This window comes from Galeopterus variegatus, unplaced genomic scaffold (genome assembly GCF_000696425.1).
Source record: "Galeopterus variegatus unplaced genomic scaffold, G_variegatus-3.0.2 Scaffold419, whole genome shotgun sequence".
Lineage (NCBI taxonomy): Eukaryota > Metazoa > Chordata > Mammalia > Dermoptera > Cynocephalidae > Galeopterus > Galeopterus variegatus.
The window spans coordinates 427,853-443,103 of record NW_007726530.1 but is presented as its reverse complement, the minus strand read 5'-3'; the positions used below and the strand labels follow the sequence as shown (position 1 = coordinate 443,103).

Sequence of the window (15,251 nt, the reverse complement as noted above, 5' to 3'; positions counted from 1 at the left end):
CCCCATCCCCATCTCCCTCCCTCATCCCCCCTCTCATTACCCTAGATTTCTTCTCTCCTCCTGAAAGAATAATGGTTATTCTGTTGATTTGTTGCCTAGATGATCTATCCAATGCTGAGAGGTGTGATCAGGTCCCCCAATATTATCATAGAGCAGATGGTTCTTCTGTCATTCTGAAATGGGCTTCGTGGAGAGAGACATCCTCTTCTTGTTTTATTTCTGCTGGTGACTCTCCTTGTGTCAATGCACTCCAGTGGCTGGCAGACCATCTGTGTGATGGTTGTGGCATCTAGCTGCTTTCACAGCAGCCATGGTTATAGTGATAGCTATGGTGGGCCACCCACATGGAGGTGATGTTTTTGGCATACTCCTTTGTGCTGTCAGTGTGCCTGGTTGTGGGGAGTGCCGGTCTCTGGCTCCATGCCTCATGTCCCCTGAGTGGGCCCCAAGGCACTGGTGGTGTGCCTAGGCTGGACCCAATTTTTTGTCCTTTGCTTACCTCTAAAATGGGGTAACTTCCTGTGAGAACCAGTACTTATGCTGTGTTGAGCTAAATTGCTGCTTTGCTGCTGTTTCCCTAGGGAAGGCTTTTTGTGCATCTCAGGGTTAAATGGTAAAACTTATAGTTACTTGTGGCTCTCCAGAGACTGGGTGCACCTGAGTTGTATATAAACTCTGGTCTGGGCCTGAGATTTTCATCAAACTGCACCCCATGCAATACTGCATTCCCGACCAGTCTCCTTTGAGTGGTCCTTTGCTGATTAGGGGGTGGATTGGCTGTCCTTGCTGTGTCATAGTGTTCTCCTGCTGGGCCCAAACCTCCCCACCACCCATGCTCCAAACACTTCCCATGGGACAGGACCTCACTGGTCCCTTGCAATGACTCACTGGCCTTCGAATGGCTCCCTTTTTTCAGCTGTTCTGGCTCCTTGCTTCTGCATGGGTCCATGGGAACCCTATTCGTGATCTTGCTGTCCTGGGGGCCACCAAGTCCCTTTCTCCCCTGCTGTGTCCAAGTAACTCCATCTGAAGGGCACAACTGCGGCCTCTCTTTAATGTATTTTAATATTCAAAATTTGGAATGTACAAGGCATGAAAGGACAGAATTTGTTTTCATGTTCACTAGGTATAAAAGATGCATGAAGATACACTCTTCAAAACATAAGTCTTTCACCCAATAAAGGCACAGACTTAATTATAAACTTGATAATGCAAGTGATTATATTGCTTTATAATATTTTGCTGTTATGTGAGGTGAATTATCTCTGCTTGGCAGACTACTTGATTCTTGGAAAGAAAAAATATATATAATTTATAAGGATATGTGGAATACCTGTATATAAAAGAACTATAAATTTGAACACTATGAGGATAATTACATGTGGAAAGAGTTACATGTGTTGCAGAAAGCAAAATGTTTCTCTTTTTCTCCTTTGAGGTTTTGGGTTCCTCCTAAAAAACAGCATGTTGCTATGCTTACTGACAACTGACTGATGGATGGATTGATCACACAATTGTAAAATGCAAAGGAGCAAACAATTCAACAGAAATTTACTGAGCATCAGTTATGCATAGGGCATATGGTGTTTTCCATATAGGATGAAAAAAAAAGATCCCTTTCAAAAAAATTGCAGTTTAATAGAGATGATACCAACAAAAACAACGGAAACAGCAAAAAGCTAGAGGCTAATATGAAGGCAAATATGTATCAATAATATGCTATGATAACTTAACAAAAGTTGACATTAGCAAGATAGGTGAATTGAGTTATTCAACAAAAGGTGAATTGAGTTATTGACATTAGCAAGATAGGTGAATAGGAGCTTTCTACCATCATTTCTCTGCAGAAGTATCAATTCTGATAACTACCTGTAGATGAGAGCACCTCTGTGGGAGTCATAGAGTCCACTGAAGAAATTCCAGCACACTGTTGAAGCCAGAAGTACAAGAATAGACACATCAAAGAAGGTAAAAAGAGCAGTTTTACTTTACATGCATCACACTTTTCCCAAGGTGGCACAACTCAGTGCCAAGAGAGATTCCTTGGCCCACAGTTTATCCTATAGGAGATAATAAAAATTGCTGTGCAGTGGCTTCTGGCTCCCCCAGTGTGCATGATGCTGCCCAAGAGTTCCATTTCCTTCTTACCTCATCCAGATTAATAAGATTATCAGCACAGCTGAGTGGTTGGGAGATGCTGGAAAGAGACAGGAGAAGCCACAGGTCCTACCAACCACTCCATCGACTTCAGAAAGCCTGGCTATGAGCTGCTTGGGACACCTGACCTGCAAATCCCCCCAAACTGGCCTGTGGGCACTCAAAATGGTTCCCCAAGAGTGCCCCTGCAGATAGGAAGTCCAAGTGTCTTGCAAGGACAGCTGGGTTAGTTCTAAAGAATTGAGAGAAGATACACAAAGTTGAGCATTTCAGAGCACTGCATTGTGGAAAACAAATAGCATCTGGCTTGACTTGCAGGTTGGAACAAAAGCATACAATCTTAAGAATCTCCACCACCATCAACAAGAGGAACAAGAAGTGTGGAGTGAGCATATTCAAAGAAAAGATCTGAGAGAGCCTCAGAATTCCTAGTGGGGCTGATTGATGAAGGTGTTTCTCTCCTGAAGCCAGTCAGTCAGTAAAGACTGTAGGTGACTTTCAAATTTGAAGACAGCAATTAAAGACTTAAAGGAACATAAAAAATCAAGGAAACATGATCCAATCAACTGAACACAATAATATTCCTGTAATCAACCCCAAAATTATGGAGATATATGAATTGCCTGACAAAGAATTCAAAATAAATATTCTAAAGAAACTCAGTGGTCTACAAGAGAACACAGATATACAACTCAATGAAATCAGAAAAAAATATATATATATCTATATATATAACATAAAACCAAAAGTCCAATAAAGAGATATAAATCATAAAAAAGAATAAAAAAATTCTGGAGCTGAAGAATACTATAAGTTAAATAAAATATGATAGAGACCATCAACAGCAGGCTTGATAAAGTAGAAGAAAGAATCTGTGAACTGGAACTGGAAGACAGGTAATTTCAAATTATCTAGTCAGAGGAGAAAAAAGAAAAAAAAAACAATAAAAAGGAATAAAGAAAGGCTATGGGTTTTAAGAGACACCATGAATTGAGCTAACATTCTCATCATGGGATTTCCAGAAGGAGAAGAGAAAGAGACAGAAAGCTTATTTGAAGACATGATGGTTGAAAACTTTCCAAAGTCAAGGACACGTATGAGGATCCAGGTACATGAAGCTCAAAAGTCCCCAAATGGTTCAACCCAAAGAAAACTTCACCAAGGCACATTATAATCAAATTATCAAAAATCAAAGACAGAGAATTTTGAAGGCAGCAGGATAAAAGAGGCTCATAACACACAAGGGAACCTTTATAAGGCCATCAGCAGATTTCTCAGCAGGAAGCTGATGGCCAGAAGAGTGGGATAATATATTCAAAGTTCTGAAAGGAAAAAAACAAAACAAAACAAAAAAACTCCAACCGAGAATACCATACCTTGTAAAGCTGTTCTTCAGAAATGGAGACATAAAGACTCTCCAAAAAAAGACAAAGCTAAAAGAGTTCATCACCACTAGATCTACTTTATAAGAATGCTAAATCAAGTTGTTCAAGCTGAAATGAATGGAAGCTTATTAGCAACATGAAAATATATGAAAGTATAAGACTCAGTGGTAAAGGTAAGTGTATAGTCAAATTTAGAATCATCCAATACTATAAGGGTGGTGTGTAAGTCAGTTATAACTCTATTATGAAGTTTTAAAAAAATATTAAAAATCAATATAACTACAATAATGTGGATAAATAATATAATAATGGATAAACGACAGAAATAGATGTAATTTCTGATCTCAAAACATAAAATGGAGAAGAGTAAATGTGTTGTTTTGTATGTGGTTTAAATTAAGCTGTTGCCAGTTTAAAATAGACTCATAACTATAAGATGTTGTACATAACCTTCATGGTAACCACAAAGCAAAAACCTATAGCAAATACACAAAAGAAAAAAAGAAAGGTATCAAAACATACCACTACAGAAAATAGTCGAAATGCAAAGGAAGACAGCAAGAGAGAGAAAAGAGGAACAAAGTATCTACAAAACAGCCAGAAAAAATGAACAAAATGGCAGTACTAAGTTCTTGCCTATCAGTAATTACCATGAATATAAACAGATTAAATCTTACCATCAAAAGATATAGAGTAGCTGAGTAGGTTTAAAAAAAAGAAAAAAAGAACCAACTATATGTTGACCACAACAGATTCACTTCAGATTAAAGGACATGCAGAGACTGAAAAGAGACTGAAAGTGAAGAGATGGGAAAAGATATTATATGCAATTGGAAACCAGAAGAGAGCAGGGATAGCTGTATTTATATCAAACAAAAAGACTGTAAGTCAAAAACTGTAATGAGACAAAGTCATTATAGAATAATAAATTGTTCAGTTCCTCAAGAGAAGATAACAATTGCAAATATATACACACTCAACATCAGAAATCTAAAAATATAAAACAAATATGAAGAGAGAAATAAACAGCTATACAATATTAGTTGGGGACTTCAATACTCCATGTATTAGTCCATTACTGTTGCTTATAACATAAATACATGAAACTGAGTGATTCATAGAGAAAATGAAATTTATTGTTTATAGTCTCAGAAGCTGGGAAGTCCAAAGTCCAGGGAACACATTTGGTGAGGGTTTTCTTGGTGGTGGCTCTATAGCATTGCAGGGGTCTCACATAGCAGAAAATGGCAGAGCAGAGAGAGAGACAAACCTCCTCATTCACTCTCTTTTTAAAGCCAACATAACTACTCCCATTATTCCAAGAATGGATCAGTCCATTCACAAGGGTATGGTCCTCACAATCCAATCACCTCTTCAAGGCTCCACCTTTCCATTATCATAATACCTTTTCCTACCCTCTCAACACTGTCATAGTAGGGGTCAACCTTTGGGGGCACATTCATTCCAAGGAACCCCACTTTCAACAATAGATTATTCAGACAGAAAATCAATAAGAAAACATCGGACTTGAAATACACTTTAGACTAAATGGACCTAACAGGCATATACAAAACATTTCATCCATCAGTTTCAGATACATTCTTCTCAAGTGCACACAACATTTCTCAGTTTACATCATATGTTAGGCCACAAAACAAGTCATAAAAAATTTAAGAAGAGTAAAATCATATCAAGCATCTTTTCCAAGCACAATGATATGAAACCAGAAATAAATAACAGGAGGAAAACTGGAAAATTAACAAATATGTGGAAATTAAACAACATATTTCTGAACAATCAATGGGTCAAAGAAGAAATCAAAAAGGATATCAAAATATATCTTCACACAAACAAAATGGAGACCAACATACGAGTTATGGGATACAGCAGAAATACTCCTAAGAAGGAAGTTTATAGCAGTAAGCACTTATATAAAGAAAAATATAAAATAAGCAACCCAATTTTACACCTTAAAGAACTAGAAAAAGAAGAGCAAACTAAGCCCAAACTTAGTAGAAGGAACGAAATAAAGATCAGAGCAGAAATGAATTAGGGACTATAAAAGATCAATGACACTGAGTATTTTTTTTTTGAAAACATAACCCAAATTGACAAACATATCTAGATAAGAACAAGAAAACAAGAGAGAAGACTCAAATAAATCAAATTAGAAATGAAAGAGGAGACATTACAACTGTTACTACAGAAATACAAAGGATAAGAGAGTGTTATGAATGCCAACAAATAGGATAAACTAGAATAAATGGATAAATGTCTAGAAACACACAGCCTACCAAGACTGAATTATGAAGAAATAGAAAATCTGAACAGACCAATAACAAGTAAGGAGATCAAATCCGTAGTCAACACCTATGTTTCCCAAGAAAGAAACCCCAGGACCAGATGGTTTCACTGGTCAATTCTACCAAACATTTTTTTAAAAGTTGACACCAATCTTTCACAAATTCTTCAAAAAAATGAGGAGGAGAGAACACTTCCAAATTCATTTTACAAAGTCAGCATTACTCAGATACCAAAGCCAGATAAGAACACTATAAAAAAATAAAATTACAGGCCAGTATTCTTGATGAACATTGATGCAAAAATTCTCAATGATTCATTATCAATCAATAATTGTCATATACCATATTAGCAGAATGGAGGAAAAAATCATATGATCATCTCAATTTATGCAGAAAAAGCTTTTGTCAATATTGAACATCCTTCCATAATTAAAAACTCTCAACAAATTAGATATAGAAGGATTGTACCTCAACACAATATAGGCCATATATGACAAGCCCTCAGCTAGCATCATATTCAATGATAAAAAGGTGAAACTTTTCCTCTAAGATCAGGAACAAGATAATGATGTCCAGTCTGACCATTTCTATTCTATGCAGTACTAGAAGTCCTAGCCAAAGCAATTAAGGAAAAGAAAGAAAGAAAATGCAAACAAATCAGAAAGGAATAAGTACAGTTATTTCTGTTTTCAGATGGCATGATCTTATAATATAGAAAACTTTAATGACCTCACTAAAAGGCTATTAAACTTAATAAGTGAATTTACTAAAGTTACAGGATACAAAATCAACATACAAAATTGGTTGTGTTCCTACACACTAACAACAAACTATCCAGAAAAGAATTTTTAAAAAGCATCCCATTCATAATCATATTAAAAAGAATAAAGTACTTATGGATAAATTTAATCAAAAAGGTGAAAAATCTATGAACTAAAAACTACAAAACATTGAAAGAAATTGAAGAAGACACAAGTAAACTGAAATATATTTTATCCTCATGAATTGGAAGAATTAATATGGTCATAATGTCCATAGTACCCAAAATGATCTGCAGATTCAATGCAATACCTATCAAAATTCGAATCGTATTTTCTACAAAAGTAGGAAAAACAATCTCAAAATTCTAATGGAAACACAGTAGATCATGAATAGCCAGAGAGATTTTCAGCAAGGAGGAAAAAGCTGGATGCATCATACTTCTGGATTTAAATTTACATTACAAAGGTATAGTAATCAAGACACTATAGTACTGGCATAATAACAGACACATAGATAATGGAGCAGAATAGAGCCAAGAATTAAGTGCAAGAATTTACAGCCAATTGATCTTTGACAAAGATGCCAAGAATATGCAATGGAGAAAGGATAGTCTCTTCAATAGATGGTGCTGGGAAAACTGGGTTATACACATGCAACATTAAAAAAGCAAAATTGGGTTCTTATTTCATACCATACACAAACATCAACTCCAAATGGACTAATGACTTAAAAGTATGACTTGAAACAGTAAACTGTAAAATTCCCGGAAGAAAACATAGAAGATAAAAGCTCCATGACATTGGTATTGGCAATGATTTTTTTGGATATGATACCATCAGCACAGGCAACAAAAACAAAAATAGTCAAGTTGGATTACACAAAACTAAAAATGTTTTTCATAGCAAAGGTAAACACCAACAAAATGAGAAAGCTATCTACAGAATGGAAGAAAATATTTGCAAACCATGTATCTGATAAGGGGTTAATATCCAAAATATATAAGGGCTTGAACCGGTTTGAAGCTGGAAAGCCATGAACACACATAAGTCCAGAGAGGTAGGGAGAAAAATAATGCTACCAGGGCCATGGGTGAACAATGTAATGAGGAGGCCACCCAAGGGAAACCATGGAGATGGGGATGAAATTATTGTCATAACTACCAGTAACACAGAGGGAAGAAATACACAAATTTTTCTCTCCTAACCTCCTATCTCCTACTGGTATCTCTTATTTGGAAGAATTGACATCTTAACAGTACAGAGTTTTCCAATCATTGACTATGGTATATGTCAGCATTTATTTTAATCTTTGTGTTAGTCTGCTTGGGCTACCTTAACAAAACACCACAAACTCAGCAGCTTACACAACATAAATTTATTTTCTCACAGTTCTGGAGGCTGGGAATGCCAAAATTAAGGTGCTAGCAGGGTTGGTTTCTTATGAGGGCTCTATTACTGGCCTGAAGTTAGCCACCTTCTTGCTCTGTCCTCACATGGTCTTTCCTCTATGCTTGCATGGAGAGAGAGAGAAAAAGAGAGAGACATAGAGAGACAGAGAGAGATAGAGAGAGATCCTTGAAATCTGTTTTTATAAGGACACTAATCCTATTGGATTAGGGCCCCACTCTTATGACCTCATTTAACCTTAATTACCTCCTTATAGGCCTATTTCTCAATTCAGCTACATTGGGGGTTAGGGCTTCGACATATGAATTTGGGGAGGACCAAGTCCAGTCCATAGCTCTCTTCATGAACTTTCTCAGTAATATTTTGTAAATGTTAGTGTACAACACTTCCAAATATTTTGTTAAATTTATCCTTAAGAATTTTAGTTTTTTATGTATTTATAAATGGTATTTAAAAAATTAACTCTGCAATTGCTTGCTACTAGTGCATGGAAATAAAATAAAATTTGTATATTGACCTGGTTTGCTACTAGTTGATAAACTCACTTATTAGTCCCAGTAATGTTTTGTAGCTTTGTGATTTTCTGTATACATTATAACTTCTGCAAATAAAAATATATTCACTTTTTCTTTCCAATCTTTATAAATTTTATTTCTTTTTTATTTAATTGTAATTTATTATACATATTTGTTAGGTACAGAGTTAAATAACAATACCTGTGTACAACATGTGATGATGAAATCATGATAATTAGTATTTTCATCATTACAAATGTAATTATTCTTATCAAAAATTTTGCACCAAAATAAACTCATACTAACTTGTTATAACATGTCTGAAGAGGATCTAGTTTAAGGCACTAAGAACGATAAGACATCAGTTTGAAAAGAGCCCCTATCAGAGCAACATGAATTCTGCAAATATTGAAGCAAGAACAAACATCATATTTATGGTGAAGCTTAGGTGAAAAAATGATGAAATCACTGATGCTTTACAAAAAGTTTACAGGGCCAATGCCCCGAAGAAATCAGCAGTTTACAAATGGGTAACTCACTTTAAGATAGGATGAGATGATGTTGAAGATGAAGCCCCCAGCAGCAGACCATCCACAGCAACACTCAAGGAAAAACTTATTCTTGTCTGTGCCCTAATATAAGAAGGCCATGATTAGCAGCAGAAACAATATCCAGCACCATATACATTTCAGTCAGTTCAGCTTACACAATTTTGGCTGAAAAATTACTGTTGAGCAAACTTCCTGTTCAATGGGTACCAAAATTGTTGCACCCAGGTCAGCTGCAGACAAGAGCAGAGCATTCAATGGGAAATGTAAATAAGTGGGATCAAGATCCTGAAGCATTTCTTCAGAGAAGAAATATTGTTTTAGGGCCGGCCCAGTGGCGCACTGGATAGTGCGCCGCTTGGGAAGCGCGGTGGCGCTCCCGCCCGAGGGTTCGGATCCCACATACAGACCGGTTCCCGCTCACTGGCTGAGCGAGGCGCGGGAGCGACACCGAGGGTTGCAATCCCGTTGCCGGTCCCCAGTCCGGTATGGGGGCAACACTGAGGGTTGCGATCCATTGCCGGACACGGAAAAAGACAAAAGACAAAAAAAAAAAAAAAAAGAAATATGGTTTTACTAGTACAATCCTGAAGACAAAGCACAATCAAAGCAATGGCTACCAAGAGCTGGGAGTGGTCCAGTCAAGAAAAAGCAGACTGGTCAAGACTGGGAGTGGGTTTGGGGGATGCTCAAGGCATTTTGGTTGTTGACTTTCTGGAGGGCCAAAGAACATCTGCTTATTAGGAGAGTGTTTTGAGAATGTTAGCCAAAATGTTAGCAGAAAAATGCCCAGAAAAGCTTTACCAGAGAGTCTTTCACCATGACAATGCTCTTTTATTCTTCTTATCAAACAAGGCCAATTTTGTGAGAGTTTCAGTGGGAAATCATTAGGCATCAGCCTTATAGTCCTGATTTGGCTCCTTCTGACTTCTTTTTGTTTCCTGATCTTAAAAATCTTTAAAGGGCACCCATTTTTCTTCAGTTAATAATGTTAAAACTAAACTGCATTGACATGGTGAAATTCCCAGGATCCTCAGTTTTTTAGGGATAGACTAAATGGTATCATCACTTATAAAAGTGTCTTGAGCTTGATGGAGCTTATGTTGAGAAAAAAAATTATATTTTTTATTTGTATCTTTTAATTCCATTTCTCCATGAACTCTTTGAAGTCCCCTTGTACATTCATAAAGATGGAATAATACACAGTTTTGCAAAAGTCAAAAAAAAAGTAATCATTCTTTGTGACCCTATGCCAACTTCTCAGTAATCCTCCTTGCCCCCTTTCCTACCTCTAGTAGCCACAGGTCTGTTCTCTCCTTTGAAATTTCACCATGTTATTATGATTGTTGTATCTTTCTTTCTTTTTTATTTGTTTATTTTTTAGCTCCCTCTCATGAGTGAAGACATGTGATATTTCTCTTTCTGTGCCTGGCTTACTTCACTTAACATAATTTCCTCCAAGCTCATCCTTGTTGCTTTAGATGGCAGAATTTCATTCTTTTTTATGTCTGAGTAGTATTCCATTGTCTATGTGTACCAGATTTTCTTTACTCAGTCATCAGTCAATGAAACTTTAGGTTGGTTCCAGCTCTTGGCTAATGTAAATAAAGCTCATGGGGGTGCAGGTATCCCTTTGATATGATGCTTTCCATTCCTTTGGGTATATGCCCACCAATGGGACTGCTGGATTGTATGCTGTAGTTGATAGAGGAATCTCCAAACTGTTTTCCATAATGGCTGCACTAATTTACAGTCCCACCAACAGTGTGGGAGGGTTCCCATTTCTCCACATCCTCGTCAGCATTTGTTATTCTCTGCATTTTTAATAATAGCCAGTCTAACTAGGGTGAAATGATATCTCAATGTAGTTTTGATTTATATTTATATTTCCTAATGATTAGTCATGTTGTGTATTTTTTTCATGTATCTGTTGGCCATTTGTACATCCTCCTTTGAGAAATGTCTGTTTCAGCTCCTCTGCCCGTTTTGTAATCATGTTACTTGTTTTTTCAATGTTAAGTTGTTTGAGTCCCTTGTATATTTTGGATATTAATCCCTTGTCAGATGCATAGTTTGCAAGTATTTTCTTCCATTCTGTAAGTTGTCATTTCACTCTGTTGATTGTTTTCTTTTGCTGTGCAGCTTTTTAGTTTGATATAATCCCATTTGTTTATTTTTTTCTCCTGTTGTGTGGGCTTTTGGGGTCTTACTCATAAAGTCTTTGCCCAGTCCTAAATCCTGAAGTGTTTCCTCTATGTTTTCTTCTAGGATTTTTAAAGTTTCAGGTCTTATATTTAAGTATTTAATCCATTTTGAGTTGATTTTTTAATATGGCAAAGGTATGGGTCTAGTTTCATTCTTCTATACATAGATGTCCAGTTTTCCCAGCATCATTTATTGAAGAGGCTGTCTTTTCCCCATCTCTATTAAAATGGTACGTAGAGGTGTTGAGAGCAGATATCCTTGCCATGTTTCAAGTCTTAGGTAGAAAGCATTTTTGGCTTTTATTGTTAAGTGTAGTATTAGTGGTAGCCTTTTTTGAAGATGTCCTATATAAGATTGAGGAAGTGTTCTGAAATGTTTTTCAATTTCTAGTTTGCTGAGCATTTTCCCATTAAAGGGTGTTGGATTTTGTCAAATATATAAATGTGTGTGTGTGTGTGTGTGTATATATGTGTGTGTGTGTGTGTGTGTGTGTGCATGTATTCCATACCCACGTACACACATTTGTATATATATGTATATAGCACTGTTAGGATAAATCTTACTTTGTTATGGTGTAATAGTATTTTTATATAGTTATATAGTACTGGATTTAGATTGCAATTTTTTTCTTGAAGGTTTTTTGCTTCTTTGTTTTTGAGATATATTGGTTTTCAATTCTATTTTTATTTTTATTCTTTTATAACAGGGCTTCTGGTATCAGGACTTCAGTATCGGGGATAAGCTGACCTCTTCCTATTTTTAAATCAAAAAGTTTATGGAAGATTGATACCATTTATTCTTTAAATATGTTTTAAGGAATTTGCCAGTGAAGATATGTGGTTCTGGTATTTTCATTCTAAGTTGGCTATTAATTATGAATTCGACTTCTTTGATAGTGGTAAACCTATTCAGGTTTTCTGTTTCTTCTTGTGTAAGTTTTGATAATCAGAGTTTTTGAATAATTTCTCTATTTAATTCGTGCTATTGAATTTATTAGCATAAAATTTTTCACAATATTCCATTATTTGTCCTTTCAATGAATCTAGAATCTGCAGTGATGTCCCCTCATTTGGTAATTATATTTCCTCTTATTTCTCTTGATAAGTCTAGTGGGATTTTCATCAATTGTATTAATCCCTTAAAAGAGCTAAATTCCTGGTTTCTTTGATTTTCTTTAGGTTATCTTGATTTTTTAATTTATATTTCATTGATTTTCACTATCATCTTTATTATTTTCTTTTTTACTCTATTTTGTATTAATTTTGTTTTTCTTCTTAAGGTGGAATATTAGATCGTTGTTTTTATAATTGTTTCTCATATGGAGTTTAAAGTTATAATTTGCTCTCTAAGAAGCACTTTAGCTGCATCTCACAAATTTAGATATGTTGAATTTTTAATGTACAGATTAAAATACATTTTAATTCCTCTTATGATTTTTTCTTTGACCTTGGCATATTTAGATGTGTATCACTTAATTTAAGAAATAAGGCTATTTCCTTGTTTTGGTTATTGTATTTTAATTTTTAAAAATGGTCAGCCAATAGTCTAGGTGAATATTCCATTTGACTTAAAAGAATAAATATTCTGAATTGTTTGTTCAGCTTTTTATTCCCAATATCTATTCACTGCCAGGCCTTGCCCTGCACATGTGTAGCTTAGCATTTGGACAAAGACTAAAAATTTTCCATATATGCCCATTTCTGAGTATTAGTGTATTATAGTGTTTGATATCCCTATGTGATTACACAATATAAACAAATAATACTTTCATTTTTAGCTCATTATTAAAATTAGGGAGAGAGGCCAGCAAAAGTAGAAAAATAAGATACCAAACTTTAGGAATACTATATTGAACAAGTATACCCAACAGTTTTGTAGCTTTTATTTGGGGGATAATATCCATAGGATAATTTTATATCATCAATTAGTATATGAAGTATTATATCAGATATGAAACATGAAAATGTTATGAAATGTATATAACCCATTTGGACATGAGGTGCAACTATAGAAGGTAATATAGCTAGACATCTGGGACAAATTCTGGGACTGGTACAATGTTGAGACAACTGAAATATGGAGTATACGTGAGAAATAGCTGTTGATGAGTTTGGAAAAATTGGAAAGCACCAAGAGTCCTAAACAAAAGTGTATTAATTCTATCTTAAATATACAAAGTGATTTTGGACATTTTAAATTGTGACAGATCTGGAAATGGTATGGAGGTTTATTGCAGGGGCAATAAAAGAGGCAAGAAAATCAGTTAGGATATCAGTTATAGAAATCCTGGTAGAAAGAGTTGATGTCCTCACATAAGGCAGTACAATGGGGATAAACATGAGGGAGTATATTCAAGTTCTGATATTCAGGAATCAGAATTAAGAAGACCTGATGAAGGGTTAGTGATAGGCTAGTTTCAATCTTAGATTAATGGCTATGTTACTGTATAGATGGTTGTACCATTAACTGAGACAAACAATACGAGGCCCAGGCATGTTTTTGGGAAGCATGATCACTTCTGCTTTTTAAATTTTAAATTTGAGACTCCGGTGTGACATTCAAGTAGCAACATGTAGTAGACAAGGGGATATGGATTTGGATATTTTAAAATTTCAGAGTCAGCAGTTTATAGTACAATATAATCTACTTGGTTACAATAAAATTAAAATCCTATGTATATTTTTATCTTATTCATTTTAATTTCTACTTTGCATGTTTTATAATACAAGTACTTTGTTAATCTAGTAGGCATGAGTATAATTTATTAGACAAATATTCATTTATTGTATAAGACTTCTCAAAACTATTTTTCCAGAAGGGGCTTTGATCAAAATGTTTGGAGATGCTGTTTACATCTCTCGTGGAACCTACTGGATTAAGAAATGTAAAGGAGCAAGCGTGGAGCTGTATGTAACATTAACATTTAATAAGAGAGTCAAGAATGAAGATTTTAGCCAGGAATATGAGAAGAGGTGATAAAAGTCAGAAGAAGACCAGAAACGAAAATTGTCACTTAATTTTAGAAATAAAATAGGGGGGTGGTCATGAATTCTAAATACTCAAAGAACTCAGTAAGTGGAGGGCTAAAAATGTGTGGATAAGTGGAATTGGAACTATGGAAAATATCACTAATATCTGTGAAAGAAAAATATAATTGAGTAAGGGACACAAAAAGTAATTAAGATTTGTAATGACAACCATGCTAATAATATTGATTTGATCACCATATACTGTTTACAAATATTGATAATCAACTCTGTACCCCATACATATGTATAAATAAAAATAATGAAAAAAGAAAAGCACAAATAAAAGATGATATCAAAAATTTTTTTAAAAAAGAAAGAAACAACAATCACAATAATACATTGAGCTTTCATGAGGAGATTAAAGAACTGTGGTTACCAGAAGTGTGAAGGAGGAGGGAGAGGGGGGTTAATGAGAAGTTGGTTAATGGACACAAAGAATGATTACATTCATTCTTTCAAGCTAACTATCCTGATTTGACCATCACACATTGTACACAAGTATTGATAGTCAACTTAGTACCCCACAAATATGTATAATCAATTATGCACAAATTGAAAAAAAAAGCACTGTTAAGCGTTTATGTTTGTGTTTAAACTCTTCACAGCTGATAGACTACTTCTATTACAGATAAGGATAAGGTTCACTTAGGTGCCGTTCTGTCCTTCCACCCCCAATCACTGTTTTATTATCACTGTGGGTCACTTCCACAACTTAAAATAACATGTTATGGCAGGCCCGGTGGCGTACTGCTACAGTGCGCCACTTGGGAGCGTGGTGGCGCTCCCGCCGAGGGTTCGGATCCCACATACAGACCGGTTCCCGCTCACTGGCTGAGCGAGGTGCGGGAGCAACACCGAGGGTTGCGATCCCGTTGCCGGTCCCGGTCCGGTACGGGCGCGACACTGAGGGTTGCGATCCGTTGCCGGACACGAAAAAAGAC

At 35.6% G+C, this 15,251-nt stretch overlaps 1 protein-coding gene across 1 annotated transcript in view; it reads left to right on the top strand.

The window, feature by feature from the left end:
- RIMS1 (regulating synaptic membrane exocytosis 1) overlaps positions 1-15,251 on the top strand; it is a 481,216-nt gene that overhangs the window by 253,573 nt on the left and 212,392 nt on the right. The window lies entirely within an intron of this gene.